The sequence below is a fragment of the Ambystoma mexicanum genome, chromosome 1p (genome assembly GCF_040938575.1).
Source record: "Ambystoma mexicanum isolate Mex_15411 chromosome 1p, UKY_AmexF1_1, whole genome shotgun sequence".
NCBI classification, from domain to species: Eukaryota; Metazoa; Chordata; class Amphibia; order Caudata; family Ambystomatidae; genus Ambystoma; species Ambystoma mexicanum.
In genome coordinates, this window is record NC_090921.1 from 418305860 (window position 1) to 418323043 (window position 17184).

Here is a 17184-nt window from a genome sequence, read left to right on the forward strand (position 1 = left end):
TAACTTCGCTACCTCTGGCGGCATCGCCACCAACCTTTGCAAAAGAGGTATATGACCGGCTCTGAATTTTTTCACCAAGCTGGGTGAGGTTTTGTGCAGGGTGAGCAAAGTTATAGGGGGGTCCCAATTTTTTTTTTTTCTCCATAGACTGAATGGGGAATGGCCGGACAGATTTTCACCAAATTTGCGGCAGGAGTGGGGGCTTGGGTCAGAAAGTGTGCTTATATGTGTTTACATTTCCCTGTTCGCCCGAAGTCTCATTGGCCTGCAGTACGCCGTGCTGTCAGCGAACATTAGAGGCGGCCGATGGTTGGCTGGAGGGAAGCTTGCTGTGCGTCAAAGGTTTAGGGAAAGGCTGCCATGGTGTATCAGAGGATAGTGTTGTGGTGTGTGTGGCAAGGCTCTAAGCCACTGTGTGCATGGCTGGGCCTCTTGTACGTAGCAGTGTGCGCAGTAAAATTACTCATATCTGGCTCCTCTCCGGCATCTCATTTCCCTGTTCGCTGATTGTAACGCAGTGTGCGGTGACAGGATGTGTGTCTAAAGTGTTCAATGACGGTGGCATGTATCGGAGGACAATGCAGCGGCAAAAGGGGCTGAAAAACATAGTGTATGGCATCTGATGGTGGGAAGAAGGGATGGAAAGGGTGACAGAGTGAGAAGTGCTTCATGTGATATATCTCATTAGAAGAAGACGGTGGTGTGTCAGCGCTATCCGTGCATGCTCCGGCAATGCGCAGATACCTCAACAGGCAACAATCTTGTGTGGTCATTGCAGGCAGCCTTCGTTATGGCATTTCTGTGATGAGTGGTGGCAGGCATATTTGCAGAAGGGGAGTGCATGTCACGAGACATGAGGATTTAAACACAGCGTGTATTATGGTGTGCTGTGTGAGGTAAGTCTGTAGCCCCATCGATGCATGGCTGTAGCCCTAGCACAGAAACGTATGTCCACTGGTTGAAAATGTATGTCCACTGGTTGAAAGTAGGTGCCGCATTGTTGCTTTTTGTGTGTGGTTCAGCTACAGTGCACACAATGTTGGTTGCATGGGTGTGGTGATTGGTAGAACAACCTACAGTTGTCGGTGTATTGGTGGAGATGCTGCAGTGACCAGTCGTGCAGTGTGTCCACTGGGTGCACTAACGGAATAGAGTACATATGGAAGCGGTCACGGTGCAACTGGTTCTTATATGTGCTTGTGTAGTCTGCATTGCGCAGATTAGTAAGTGTTGCAGTACACTATGCACCATTGGTTCTATGCACGTACTAGAGTGTTGGGAGCAGGCCCAATGTTGTGAAGATTGTCTTGTTTAGTTGGCATACTTATAATGCTTTGTGATTGGAAGTGGGTAGCGGTGCCAAACACAGCGATTTATTTCTGCAATACGGTAAGTGGAACAAGTGTCCTTGCCTTCCTGCTTTATGGTGCGGCGGTTGGGTGGAAGTGCTGGTGCGTATGTTGTCTTTGTGATTTCGGGCGCATGCCTACATGGTCGCCTGCATGGTCCTGTTATGTTGTGGCGAGTGTGCCCAAGGCCTAGACTGTTGGGTGCATGGCCGAAGGCCCTAGGCGGTAGGCCATGCACCCAACAGCCTAGGCCTTCATCACAACCACCACAACATAATGCAGCGATGCAGTTGTCACTCTGTATGCATTTGAAGTTGGTGAGTAGCACACAATGGTTGCGGAGGACATTGTACACTTGGTAGAACAGCAGAAGTGAGCTGCTATGCGTACATTAGCATATGGTGTTCACCATTGCCCCTGTTGCACAATAGGGAGCCACATGTCACCATTTGCGTTTGCAATGGTTAGGCCCTCATAAGACCCTTGCTTGAGAAAGTGTTTGACCACTTTGCCCCATGAAAGGAAGTCATCAGCATCAGAAAGTTGCAATATGGACAATGGCACAGAGCCACGCACATACCGTTCAGCACAGCCAAGCCAACGTCATGGAGCCATGCATGCAAAGGTGTGGCCAGGGTGAAAGGTGGCAGGCGCAATGCAGATGGGGAATGCATTACACATGACATGAGGAGTACAATGTGGGGTGCACTAGGGAGTGCTGTGTGTGGTGAGGGCCTAACGTTTTGGATGCATGGATAGAAGCCTTACACGAACAGCTATGTGGGTTACTTGCAACTACTCCTCAGATTGTTGCATTTTGTGTGTGGTTTGTGAGTTGTGCGTGCATTGTTGATTGCATGGGTGTGCTCATTGTTCGCAAATGGTACATTTTCCAGTGAATGGCAGGAGCTTATGGAGTGAACATTTCTGCAGTGTGTCGACTGAGTGCTGTGGTGAGAAAGTGTGTGTGTGCCAGTCCATAGGGTTCAACTGCATAGTGTATGTGCTTGAGTAGTGTGAAATTGTGCAGATTACTAGCTACTGTCCTGCACTTTGAAGTATTTTATCATTGGAGTTGGTGGAGTGCTAGGAAGAAAAAAACTATGGCTACCTGCAGTTCGTGGTGTTGGGTGCCGCTCTGGGTAAATGTGGACGCAGAAAGCGTGCATCAGTTTGGAGAGCTGTTACCTGGAGGTGCTTTGACATGACACAAGACCTGTGCTGTGAGTGTGTAAAGATACATCTGAAGTGCAGTGCAGAAATGATAGTGTTCGATGCAGAGGTCTTGGATGTGAGTGCTACATGCGTGTGTAACTATTGCATACTACCTAATGCGGCAGTGTTGCATATCCAATAGTGGAAATGGAATAAAGAGTGCCTGTGCTTTACAGGGGTGCGGCCCTCGCTGTAGCTGAGAAGGCGCACATGCTACAATCTGCCATTTTGAGCATGGTGTCTTTGCAAATGGAACTGTGGGGATTATCCAATCAGTTGTCGAGGGTGTGGTTCACAGGAAGGGGCCGTGATATATTTCTCCAAACATCGATGCAGTGAGGTTGACAGAGATGGACAGACGCAGAGTGCTCATCGTGGGTGATACCTTTGTGCAAGATCTGCGCAGGCATGCCGTAGAAAGAGGCTTTAATACTAACTTTCAGTTGGAAGGAGTGAAGGCTTTTTGGGGCACAGTGTATGAGTGGGGTTTCGGTGCCATGGTTCTCCATTGTACATGTGTGGCCTCTGTCGGCAATGTGGATGTTGTGGTCGTGCATTATGGAGCAATATATTTGAGGTACATGTCGTGCTCACGTTTGTTCCGTCACCTCAAGAAGTTGATGACAGCAGTGATGCAGATTTTTCCCACTGCCACAGTGATTTTCTCCTCCATACCACCAAGAGGTGCATGGGACCATGCTAGTGAAATTTGCCCACAGCCAGAGGTCGGTAGGTGTTTCATAAACAGAAGCATGTGTGACTATATGTGCAGTGCTGGGATGTACTGCACCGACTATGACAGCATTAACGAGCAACATTTGTAGTGGTTCCAAGGAAATGGCATTTTTTTACCTTCATTGGCAATGCTGTTTTGTTTTCCACTCTGCACGCAGCGTTGCAGACAATCCTGTAGAAATGTAAGAGAACCGTTGATGTTCAGTGCATACACATGTGAGGAGGAGAAGCAAACAGAAAGTAATCGAAAGAGATTTTTAAAAAACGTATGTTTTCAGAGACAGTACTACAGACGCAAACCCCTACACTGTTTTACATTTACCCCCTCAAACCCCACACCCCCTCCCTCCCTAGCATGAAAACTCAGCAGATTACGCTGTACTTTGGTGAGAAAGTGTGTGTGTACTAGTGCGTAGGGTTCAACTGCATAGTGTATGTGCTTGAGTAGTGTGTATTGCGCACATTACTAACTACTGTACTGCACTTTGAAGTATTTTATCATTGGAGTTGGTGGAGTGCTGGGAGCAAAAAAACGATGTCTACCTGCAGTTCATGGTGTTGGGTGCCGCTCTTGGTGAATGTCGACACTGAAAGCGTGCATCAGTTTGGAGAGCTGTTACGTGGAGGTGCTTTCACATGACACAAGTCCTGTACTGTGAGTGTGTAAAGGTACGTCTACAGTGCAGTGCAAAAAAGATAGTGTTCGATGCGGAGGTCTTGGATGTGAGTGCTACATGCGTGTTTGACTATATCATACTACCTAATGCAGGAGTGTTGTATATACAATAATGATAACAGAATAAGGAGTGCCAGTGCTTAACTGGAGTGTGGTCCTCGCTGTAGCTGGGAAGGCGAACGAGCTACAATCTGCCCTTTCGAGCACTACATTTGTGGTACATGTCGTACTCACGTTTGCTCCGTCACATCAAGAAGTTGATGACAGCAGTGATGCAGATTTTTCCCACTGCCAAGGTGATTTTCTCGTCCATACCACCAAGAGAAGACCATGCCAGTGTAATTTGCCCACAGCTAGAGGTCGGGAGGTGTTTCATAAACCAAAGCATGTGTGACTTTATGTGCAGTGCTGGGATGTTCTGCAACCAACTATGACAGCAGATTTGCAGTGGTTCCAAAGAAATGGCATTTTTTTTTTACCTCCATTGGCAATGCTGTTTTATTTGCCACTCTGCGTGCAGCGTTGCAGACAATCCTGTAGAGCTGTAAGAGAAGTGTTGACTTTCAGTCCGTACAAATGTGAGGAAGAGAAGCAAACAGAAAGTCATCGAAAGAGATTAAAATAAATTGTATGCAAGCATGTACATAACAAAAACAGGACAAAACAAATACAATTTTTTTAAAACTTTGGTTTTCTGAGACTGTAATATAGACCCAAAACCCTACCCTGTTTTACATTTACCGCCCCCAACTCTACCCCCATCGCTCCCTAGCACGAAAACTCAGCGGATTACGCGGTACTTTCACGCTTCCACATGCCACATCCAGCTTCTTCCTGGATGGGAGCCCTGGAAAGGAAATTGAAAGACACTGCTCCATAAGGTTGGTGGGTCTAGTGTGTACGCAAACACTGTGCCAGAAGGTCTCTTTGCACAAAGAAGCGCAGAAGGCTATGGTGCAAGTGTGCAAGGTAAGGGGCAGGCATCCTGGGTGTATGCTTAAACTGTATGTGTTTATTTGCAGTTTGTAACATGCAAGCTGTGCTGCGTGTGAGCGATATTTTTTGAAAAGTGTGCAGTAAGTGGGTTACTGCGGAAAACAAAAAACAACTTTGCAGTGTACACGGTAAGTGGTAGGCATCCTATTGTTGTGCATGCATTGTGTGTGTGATATCATATGATGCGCAATTGTATGCTATGGCATTCGTAATGCGCCTACACACACGTCTACCAAAGCACAACGAGGGAAGGAAGGGGAAACAAAGACAATGACCCTACTAGACCAGTTGTGACTTAGATATCCCAAGTGCATGGGTGGAGGGAGGGGAAGGTACAGTACATTGGAAGAAGAACAAATGACAATAAGTAAAAAAATAAGGGCCAATTGTACAGATAAGTGCACACAACAGGTGGTGGACGCATTGTTAGGCATACAGAAAACAGTCCTCAAGTGCAGGGTTTGCTAGAAAGCCAGTGCAGGGGTTCACCTGGGGGGGAGGTGACATTAGCCCAACATCACAGAGTCGCCAGGTAAATAGTGCAGAATCAGTTTACGTCAGGCAGTTAGCCGGGGAAAGGAGCAGAAACAGCAGACTCTAAGAGAAAGGCTTCCGGAACCGGCAATGGTTCCCCTCAAGTGTCAGGGAGCCATGGAGGCTGTTGCAGAGGGAGGCCGCAGGCAAAAAAGCACAACTACCACCAACTGGATTTTTGCAGAAGCGCCTAACCCTGAGGGAGTTGGAGGTGGATGAGGGAAGAGCTTGCGCACGCAAATATATAGGGAGTTACAGTTGAAGGTATTGATGTCCCAGGGGACAGAAGGCCTTCCACATAATACCGAGTCTTCTCACTTGATTCCTTGCAGCAACTGGGAGCTATTGGTGACATTTCAGTGCAGGAGAGATACCATCCCAAGTCGCTCACTCCTCTTCTGGATCCGTTCCAGACGGTGGAGAGTAGAAGGGGGCAGATTTGAAAAGAGACTGTTGCAATAGTGCAGCGGAGACAGAAGTACAGCTGTGCAGACAGTGATATTTTGGAAAGTTGCTTTTGCTTGGTACCATACATTCAATGCTGCTACTGGTGGAATTTTTTTACGATTTACGTAGGAGGTGGGTTACTGGGGTAAATATTTTGTAGCATGGTCGAAAGGAAAGCAGAGAGTTCCTGTTTTGATATTACACTATATGATATGGCTAAATAAGAATGTTGCAAGCACATATCACTGAAGTGCCACTTCATGGTACGGGGTGGGGAAAAAAACAGTATGCTTTTAAAGAAAGTAATGGCCGCTCAGTGGCAGATACCATGTGCAGAGCCACTTAAAACACAGGCATACACATAGTGCAGAAAGAGTTTCCGTACCTAATTTTTGTGGTGATGGGTGCACAAGTGGATGAATGTGGATGCACAAATCTTGCAATCTTTTACTGAATTTTCTACTGGACGTGCTGTCCAGTGACATCACACAAGCAGGCTGAACTTGTAGTGGTACCTATGAAGTGGTGTGCAGAACTGACAGTGTTAGAGGGTAACGTCTTGGATGACATTGGTGGAATCATGTGTGCCCACTTACCCGTACCCAATGAGGTTGTGCTGGACAAAAGGTAGTGGAAACGGAAGAAGGACTGCTCCTGCTTTACTGGGGTGCGGCCCTCATGGCACTTTGGGCACCGCACGTGCCTCAATCTGCACTTCTTACCTTGCTGGCCAATGGACATGGGACTTTTGGGATTATCCAATCAGGTACTGTGGGTGTGGTTCACAGGAAGGGGCGGTCAAACTGCTGTACATTACACTCTGCATAGTGAGCCTGGCTGACATGGTGAAACTCATTGTGTTGCCTATAGATGATGCCTTTCTACTAGATCTGTACAGGTATGCCCTGGAAAGAAACTTTGATAATAATTTTGGGTTGGAAAGAGTGGTCGCATTGTGAAATGGTGTCTATGAGCGCAGTTTCGCTGACATGCATGCACTTTGCAAAGACCTGGGCACTTTTGCTAGAGCCGATGTTATCGTCATCCACTACGGTGGCATGCAGATGGGTTACGTGTCTTGTTTAGGCTTGTTCTGTTGACTGAAGAGGTCGCTAAATCTAGTGAAGAGGCTTTTACCAACTGCCAAGGTACTTTTCTCATCCATAACACCACGAAGAGTATGGGGCATTGTTCCTGGTAGTTGTCCGAGCCAGAGGCAGGAAGGTGTCTCATCAACAGAAGCATCTATACTTTTTTGTCCGCTGCTGGGATGTTCTTCTGCAACAATTACCTCACTAGTTGTGGAAATGCAGACTTTTTTTCAAGCAAATGGCATTTCTTTGTCGCCCATTGGTAATGCTGTTTTGTGTGCCCGTCTACAAGATGCAGTGAAGAGTTTACTGTAACAATGTCCGCACACACAAAATCAAATAAAAAGTGAAAAAGGTGTTTCTCTAGAAGCATCTAAAAAAATAAAAAAAGCTATTTTCAGAGACGACCCTTACAACGAACTCCCCCTACCCTGGTTGAAAGTTATTCCCTCACGCTCGCACGGGAAAGCCACATCTGGGGATTTTCAGGATGGCGCCCATGGAAATGGAACTGTGGAGCCACAGGGATTGCACAAAAACGTTTCTGGGCGTGGTGTGTATGCAGAGGACTGTTGTACAGAACTGATACTGTTACACGGAGAGCTCTTCAATGTCATTGGTGGAAGCATGTGGAACTTTCTAACAGTATGCAATGACGGCATGCTGCAAAGAGGAAACTGGAAAGGGATGAAGGAATGTTGCTGCTTCATTGGGACATGGCCCTCGCCGTCCTTGGGGAAACGCACGTGCGCATACTCCCCTTTGCTGCTAGCTATCCATGAGATTGGGACAATGGGGACAATCGCAGCTGCAAGTGTGGGTCACAGGAAGGCCCGTTCATGATTTTCTCCATTACTGTGCGTACCCAGCCAGACTGATATGGTTGCTATTAGTTGCAGATGCACAGTAGCACAGCAGATTTGGTGCACCATTACTTACAGGGCAAACCTATGTGCCCGGCTACTCTGTTCTGAAAAGCTGCAAACAGATTGTACAGCACCACTTCGCTGTGCCCTTTTGTAGGGTTGCTGTGGACAACATTCACCCGCAAAGCAGGCCTACATTGTTCCAAAACATACATTCATGTGCAACAGCACATTGTGGTGTGTTTGTAAGCGTGTACTTTCAGAAAAACACTCTGTACATTGTTCAACCCTGTACTTTGCCGCTGTTCAATGGTCCGGCTTGTGTCCCCGAAATAAGGGCCCACGCGCAGCGTGGGTCCGGTGCATGGTGACGTCGCCAATGTTCTCCTTTGGAACAGCTGTCCGCTGGACACGTTTTGGGCAAAATGCGTTGTGCGCATGTGCGGTGTCCTATGCACACTGTTCCATCTTCTCTACTGCCTAAAAGTGCGCCACACATGTGCCTACTATTCTGGGAGATGCTGGCTATTTATAGGGTACAGCAGGTGGGATGTTTATGTGTATAGCTACCTTTAGGGCGTGGGTGGACGCCCCGACCTAATTAACATTCCTTCGCATATGCTGCACAGTGGCGATGTTACCAGACACAGAGGAACAGATACACATGCATGTACTTGCACTACGCACAAATGTCCGCTCCCACACACATCTATAGGTGGTGGACAACATGCAGAGATGCGGAGCCTGCTGGCAGTGTACGGATATATATCATAAAATGGAGAGTGTTGCTGTACCATTGGTTGGTACTTTGAAAAATAGGGTGGGTTAATATTATTCTATAACCTCCCCTTTGACAACTCAACATTGTTGCAATAAATGCTTCAGTGTGTATCACATCTAGTCCTATTGGCTAAGCAGATGGGACACCTAAGGTAAGAAGAAAAAGACACACAGTCTATGTAAAAAGTACAAAATAATTTTGTATTAACAGCATAAAACATAAAACAGAAAATTGTTTGTTGTCATTGAAGGCATAAACAAAAAAAGGCAAAAGAAGAAAAACACTCACCTTATACGTTCATGTTCTTTGATCATACGACATGTACCTTTTGAATCTAGGCGGTGGTGTGGGGTAGAAACAAACAGACATATAGTCTGCGACTGCTGTCCGCATTAACAAGGTGCCAGCAGTTGCACTATGTTGCACAGTTCTTGTTTACAAACTAAGGGTATCCTGCTAAAAACCAATGAAATTCACTAAAACATATGCAATTCAATGGACAAACGTTGTTACAGGGACGTGATGGTTACAGGTAAAACCAAAACCCCCCAGAAATGTGCAAGTTATGGTAAGCTAAGCAACCGTAACTCGCGCTCCCCCTGTGCACTGCAAGGACTAACACCCATGACATCAAATATGACATCACAAATGTCATTCATGACATGACTGATGACATCACATGTGTGGCTTCCTCTTTTTTTGTTCAGTGACATATGTACACCGGGTGCTTTTCTTCACTGGGAGTCAGGAATTAAAAGTGGGAAAGGAGCTATATTTGTTGACCTTACCCTTCTCATATGTTCTGACACTAATTTCCGTAGGGTTGAGTCACATCATAAGATACATATAAATAGGAAGAAGCAAGCCTGAACCACAGCAATCAGTTCTCGGCATGAACTTAAGAGTTGAGGGCAGTGGTCGAAGTGTACGAAAAGAAGTAGTGGAACTATGTTCCCTGCTGGACTGCCCCCACTCCCCACAAACCCCATCGCCACGCCCCCTGCTACGCACCATACAAACCCCCAAACACTTGCACCTGCTGTTTAACGGAACGTTCAGTGCAGTGCACTGAAAGTGCAAGTTTCAACGCAGTACTCCAGGAACCAGCAAGACGATAGAATGTAGAGAGAGAGCAAGAGAGAGTGAGTACATGAGAGAGAAAGGCATTATATCCCTAATAGTGAAGCTGACTGTTTATCCTTGGTACAAGAAGAAGTAGATCATGCACTATCCTACGAGCTGGGAGCCCAGTGAACGTACACTTGGCAAAGAAGCGGCTATCCGTGAGACTGACATTAGGGTGGCATGAATAATCTCATATCCTGGATGTACAGTCTGTGGAAAGTCAGATATAGGAGATGGATAAGAAGACATGGTTTAAACAGATGGGTTTATTAAAGGAAAGGGTGCCTCACCCATCCTTGCAACTATGATTATGGGTTTTCCTAAGCTCAAAATAATTTGCAAACTGGTGCTTGCTAGGATGTCTTACAAAAGTCAGTCCCCTGTGCAAACCTAATCTACCCTAAAATCTAACACTACCACTAATAAAAAAGAAACACAATCACAGCATAGGAAAATATTACTTTCCCTATATCTTGGCTTGTGGTGGCTAGTTCATGACTGCCACACATTTGTGTCTTTGGTGCTCCCTTGTCTTTCAGGTCACAACCAGTTCAAAATAAGTCAATTATTCTTTCTATCTTTTGGGAATAGCAGACTCCAGACCCCAACACAAATGTCCTTGTCAGTTTAAAGAGCTTGCTCCTCTATTGGAGTAACTGGTCCTGTAAAGTGGCTACTTGTTTCGTACAATTAGCTCTGGGCTTATGTTTAGAAGCAGTGTCTTTTTCACCCGTCCAGGGTGTTTCAGTTTCTCCTGTGTTATTGTATCTCTTAGCCCAGCTTGGGCCTTCTGGCTTTTCAACCGGTGTCAACATAGTGCTGTTCTCGCCCCTCTGAGGGGTAGCTGGTGTGACCGGACTTCTTACTCGGCCCTGTCAAGGGAGCGAGGAGGGACATGATCCCTGCCCCTTTCTGGGTGCCTGAGTATGGGATCCCTCCCACCCACTCCTTACCTGGATTCTCCAGCCTCTGCTTGGAGACAAAGACACAGGGGAGAACCATTGCTGCACCACGGGTGTCTCCAGCAGTGCCACCGGATTTCTGTGGAAAGACCGCACTACAGTGAGAAAAGGTGCAAAGGGAACTGGAGCCGCCAACCAGGCCCACGCAAACCCAGTGGATCGCGGGATTCCGCATGCCGGTGCATGGCAGCACCGCCTACAAGAGGAGAAGTGGGGAGGAGCCCAAATAGAGTAGAATGCTGCAGGAGAAACACAGCCAACCCTAGCAGCTGCCTAACTAGTGGAGGAGTAGGGTACAGCTCCAGGAAGCTGCTGCTGCGTGGCAGATAGCCGATATGCAAGCTTAATGAGAAGTGCTGCTCCAGCAGAAAGCATCTGCTGGAGCCCACAGATAAGGAAGCAAGAAGTCGACTACACCACCAGGGATTTTGCCTAATAAATAAACTCCTCCACAAAGACAGTAATAAAGAAAACCTCACTAGCCCACCAAGGAATATAGTGAAAGGCCTACAAATAGGCCAGGCCATTAGGGAGCACCAGTTTCCTCCAAATCCAGGTGCAGCCCATGGTGTAAATGTGGCAGACCTGCGTGAGGAATGCGGTGGGGCTTACAATCCCTTCCTCGTCTATCCCCGGTTACACCCTTTGATATCACTTGACTCATTTGGAGGGGGAACTGGACAATTCTGGGGGGTGGGGTTATTTAAGAGGTAATTTGGGAAAGGTTTAGTGTGGGTTGTAGTTGGGTGGGGATAGGAGGTGGAGAAGTACCTCAGAGAGACCAGAGGAGAGCGTAGAAGAAGTGTGAAGATTACTGGAGAGAGGGGTCTGTGGAGTTTTGTGCGTGCGTGCGAGTGAGTGAGTGTTTTAAGAGGAGAGTACGAGTAAGAGCTGGTAGCAGTAGTTGTAGGAGGAGGAAGTGGTAGTAGTGGGGAAGTAGCAGAGATGTGGTGGGAGTGAGACGAGTAGTAGTAGGCAGTGGTAGTAGTAGGGGTAGTAGAGGGTGGTAGTGAGAGGCGAGCAGTATTGGGGGAGTAGCGAGCAGTGGCGGGAGTGAGACGAGTAGTAGTAGGCAGTGGTAGTCGTAGTGGTAATAGAGGGTGGTAATGAGAGGAGAAGGAGAGAGGAGAAGCAGTGTAAGAGAAGAGGTAGGACCAGCAGAGGGGGAGTGGTAGTAGAGAGGCAGTCCTAGAGAGAAGCGGTAGTGCAGAAGGGGCGGTAGTAATAGCAGAGAGATAGTAGTGGCATGGGGAGGAGTAGTAAGAAGGAGGAAAAAAGATAATTTAGGAGGGAGCAGTTGCATGATAGTAGGAGGTAGTGGTGGTAGCGAGAGAAGGAACTGGGAAGAGAAGAAACATTAAAGGGTGGAGGCAGTGCTCCAGATAGAATTTGGAAGTCAGAGTATTTTACTTGGGAGTAAAATGATCTTTTGGGGAGTAAAAATGTAAATCCAGTTCTCAATGGGAGTATTTTATAAACGAGTAAAATATGTTAACAGGAAAATTGATGTTTCAAAAAAATAACTATTTCTTTGCACCTAGTTATTCTTGCACATTGAAAGATACATGTTTACTTCTTCCGATCAGCCAGTAATAATAATAGTTTCTTCCGGTGGTACTACATGCACTACTGGTCTAAACATATCCATTGAGCTGTGTGGTTGAAAGCAGGGGCACAAGTTTCTAACTGTCTGTTTCCTATTTTTGTTGGGAGTATTTTTGCTCCCTATTTTTATTTTATCAGTGTATTTGCCTATTTTTAGGGAGTAAAAGTTCCCGATACACCCCTTATCTGTAGGGCTGGGTGGAGGTAGGAAGGTGGAGTGTAAGAGCAGTGGAACAGAAGTGTTGTGGGACTAGAGCATAGTTGAGATCCAGTATAGGAGAGAGTCCAGTAAAACTGTGCAAGAGTGATGAGTTGGTGGAACTGGGTGGAAGGAGGTGCCATCACTAACTCCCTTAGAACATTAAGCAGGATTAGGTCAGGGAGAGCTAGAAGACACCTAGGGAGTTAGGTCGCTATTGACTCAGGGAAACACCAGTGGCCTCAGCCAGTAAAAAGACAGATAGGTGTCACTGATCGCTCCGACTAGCTCTGCTAGGGGTGCCTGGGCTAGGGAGGAGGGAAAGGCAGTCGAGGGAGAGAGGAACGGCCCTTGTGCCAAATTCCACAAGATACAGTTGACCCTATAATTCCTGGCATTATCCAACAGCCATTCTGTCTGTTTTGTTCCATGAATAAAACACCTGTGGTCCTCTTTAAGGAGTCAGACGGGTCTTTTTTTCATGACACCCCATTGCACTCGTTACTCAGCTATGCAAGGGGTCTCTGGACTTTGAGGACAAATGAGTATTTTGATTCTTTCTCCCCCTCATGGAATATTCTGTTTCTCAGCTCGTCGTGGGCTATCTGGCCTCTCAGGTCATCTAGTCTCTCAATTCTTTCACCCCCTCGTTGGTTATTTTATGTCTCAGCCCGCTGTAGGTAATCCGGCCTCTCAGGCTGTCTGACTTTCTTGTTACTTTCACCTCCTTGTGGGATAATATGGTTTCAGCCCCTCGTCAGCAACCTGGCCTCCAAAGCCATCTGGCTTTCTTGTTGCTTCCCCGCTCCCCCTCACTCCTTGTGAGATATTTTGTGTTTAAGCCCATCATGTGCTATCAGGCCTCCCAGACCATCTGGAGCTCATATTAGACTCACCTTTTTGCATTGTGTCTGCTAGCTTAGTCCGGCATGAGCTATCCAGCTTCTCAGGCCTTCTTGACCTCTTATTGCTCTCAACCTTCGTGGTGTATTTCGGTGCCTCAATGCCCTTCTACCTCTTTTCTCTATCATCCACGTACCTGGTTCTCGATGGCAGTGCACGTCGACAGAGGCAGCCTATCCAGTTGCTGTGGAAACGTGGTGCAGATCGTTTCCTGCTCAGGTCTTCCACTTCAGTTCCTCCTGTCTGCGACCGACAGGACTTCAGTGTTGGAGCTGCTGAAAGCTGGTATGCCACGTCTGCGGCGACTTGGTCTCTCACTTGCTCAGCAATCCAGAGCTTGGCAGGCTCTCTGCCTTACTGGACATGGAAGTGTTCTGCAGGCTCTGGGATTGCTCTGCCCACCACACTGTCTGTGTGGCTTTGCCTCCAGAATCAGACCTCTCCTCTGTGCTCCAGCACAGGCTTCTGCTTTGTGCCCACAGGCCGGCTCTCCCTGTCTCTGCATGGACTCAGCTCTCTGATGTTCCTGGAACAGAAGAGGAGACACCATTGGTTCTGCTCTTCAACCATGCAGCATAATAGCGGGGTCAGGAACCAAGCCATTCAGTTTTAAAAGGCCCTGCACATTATTATACTGTTCAACCCCCATATAACCAACAAACATTTGGGACTCTGCTTTCAAGGGAGGTGTAGAAAATCTTTATCTTGGGATTCCTTGTCCCCTAAGGCGTCGATCACTGACAGTGAGATCCGCTTGCCCTGGGATGAGATCCCGCTTGCCACCATGGGGAGAGTGGGGGGGGGGCGTAAGCATCACAGGCTCTCCTCCATAGTCCCGAAGGGAGTGGCTCCTCCATGGGGAAAAGGGACGAATTCCCGGGATTGATCACAAGTTCCAACCCAAACCTCTGGGCAAAAAATCTGTGATTTCTAAAAAGTCTAACTTTATTTTACAAATTGAGAGTAATTTGGAAAAAGGGTGGTCTCCATCTTCATAGGAAGGAAATCCCTACACTGGTAGAGGCTCATAAACAATTGGTCAGTAACACACGATTTTACCTGCTTAAATGAATCTATGTAATATCAATTGACACAAGGATTAATTTCCATAATCAGTTCTGGGTATATTATACTATAAAGGATACTAGGTATTCTAAATACACTCCTTCTATGATTGCTTCTATCTAAGCAGCACAGTACGATAAAATTATTCAAGTGCTGCTTATTGGCCAGTGTGTGTACGTACATATTGATATAGAAACATTTCAAAATTCATCAGAAAAACTAGATTTTCTTCAATATCAAAACAAGTATGGTATTTGAGAAAGGATACTTGAACACTTAAGTGCATATTCATTCTATTCGGCTCCCCTTATGAGTGTGGGGTTGTGAATGTATAGGCTATGAGCATGTCATTAAAATATGTTATGTCATGTTATGTTATTATGACTTGTACCGCGCACCGCTGCCGATTTCCATGGTCTCCAGGCACTTCACAGGGACCAATGTAACAGGGTAGGACCTTACGTCTGCCTTATAGATGTAGGTGAGCAGTTGATAACCATGCTTTGTGTCCGGGATGGTACACAGATGCTAGTTGATGCAGGCGATCAGCAAACACCTGCCATTCTCTTGGGTGTCTTTAAGATGCTGTAAGACTGCTGTGTGAATGTGTGATAGAGAATGTAACCAATCCCCTGCAGCAGGGACTTGCATCGGTATCGGAGGGTCGTGTGTGCATGGATGCTAACATTAAAGAGCAGAAAATTGTGAAAAACCAACAGAAGAGTGTAGGGAAATGTTATAAACAAATTCTGCTGCCCCCAAAACCGACAGCCAGTCGGTTTAGAATTGTAGATATAAACAGAGAAGATACTATTCCAGCATGGCATTTGCCCTTTCCATTTGGGGATGATGTGATGAAGAATAATCGGCATCAATCCCCAAGGATCCTGTCAAAGCAAGCTAAAAGCCGGATGTGAATTGTGTACCTCGGTCAGTGAGAATGATAGAGGGAAAGCCAACAAGATGGATGATGATGTCAAAAACAAAGAAGCGATATCACGTGCTGTGGGTAAACTTCGACAAGGACTAAAACGGGCCATCCTTGTAAACGCATCCACCACTGCTAAAACGGTAGTAAGGCCTTGACAGGAGGCTTGAAATCCATCGAAACCATAAACCAGGGATTGTGTGGTATTGGCATAGTTTGAAGAAGTCATATCTTCTTACCCAGGTTAGGTTTAAATTGACTGCATATCACACAGTTCACAATGTAATCAACCACATCCCGTTTCATGTTTGTCCACCAACACCACCTATGCAATTGTTCCAGGGTTTTGCATTGGCCTAGGAGGGAAAAATGTTTTGTATCGTGAGATTACTGTAAAGTCAGAAGTTAACCGGTGTTGGAAGGGGATGTACAGGTGGTCTTCAATGTAAGGGAGCCCTTCCTTCACAGAAGCATTCAGTGCTACCATATCCGAAAGGGCGTTCTTCTACCCACTGCCATACATCTTCCATGGTGGGAACTGAAACGGAGCAAACACAGATAACTGTTTCTAGTGGCAGGATCAGTCAGTTCTCTTGAGGAATGTGTTTCCCTCCTGTTACTCTGTACAACACATCTGCCTTGCAGTGTTTGATGCCAGGATGGTAAGTGACTGAAGTTAAATATGGCAAAAAATAGGTGCCATCGGATTTGCCAAGTATTAGTGCATTTGGTGTGAGCAAGAGCCTGCAAATTGCGATGATCCGTAGAAATGCCCACCGGATATTTAAGGTGGTGTTGCCAATCCTTAAAAGCAACTCTATTGGCTAGAAAGTCGCGTCTCATGATGGTGCAATGCCTTTCTCAGGGAGTTAGGGTCTATGAAAAATAAGCCACTGAGTGGTCAGGCATCGCAGTAAAATATGGCGCCCAGAGCCACTGCAGAAGCATCTGCCTCCACAATGAATGGCAACAAGGGATACGGATGCTGTAAAACTGGTGCTCTTGGTAATGCCTTTTTTAGCATTTCAAATGTTTTTGTGCTTCTTTTTTTATTGATTCAGCCGATCACAATCAACTTTTCAATTCATAAGAACGTAAGATAATCATGCACTTCATAAGATTAAATTAATACAAAATCATACAAATCATCCACATCATACAAATAATTGTCATAAAATGTCTGTGAATACAAACAATTGATTGTGCAATGTGAACGAATAAAGGAAAAAGCAAAAGCCAAATACAAGCCTCCTGCACTATGTACAATAGTAATTAAAAATCAATTTGTTAGCATATTGAATTCCGAAAAAGAAAAATTCTAAATTTCATATTGCAAATTGATATTCTTTTCGAACAGTGGTTAGCTGATTGACATCCAGATTATTCACCATTATTTAGTCTTAGAGCATGCAAAAATGTCATTGTTTCAATTCTTAATGCTTTTTTATTCGTACAAAAGATGGATCGCCAAAAGATTTCCACATTTAAGATCTTGAAGTGTTAAAGGGTCTTTCAAAGTGTAGGCGACGTTGCTTGTTAAGATTGACGCACTCAGTAATGAGATGCTTCAAGGTTTCAGATTGAGTTATTTGTTGACAGAAGCAACAGAAATTAAGTTCTTTAGAGATCATTTTTCGGCGAGACAAAACCTCATTAGTAGGCCACAAATTAAATCTTAGTCTCAGACACTCACTTCTCAGCATGGGA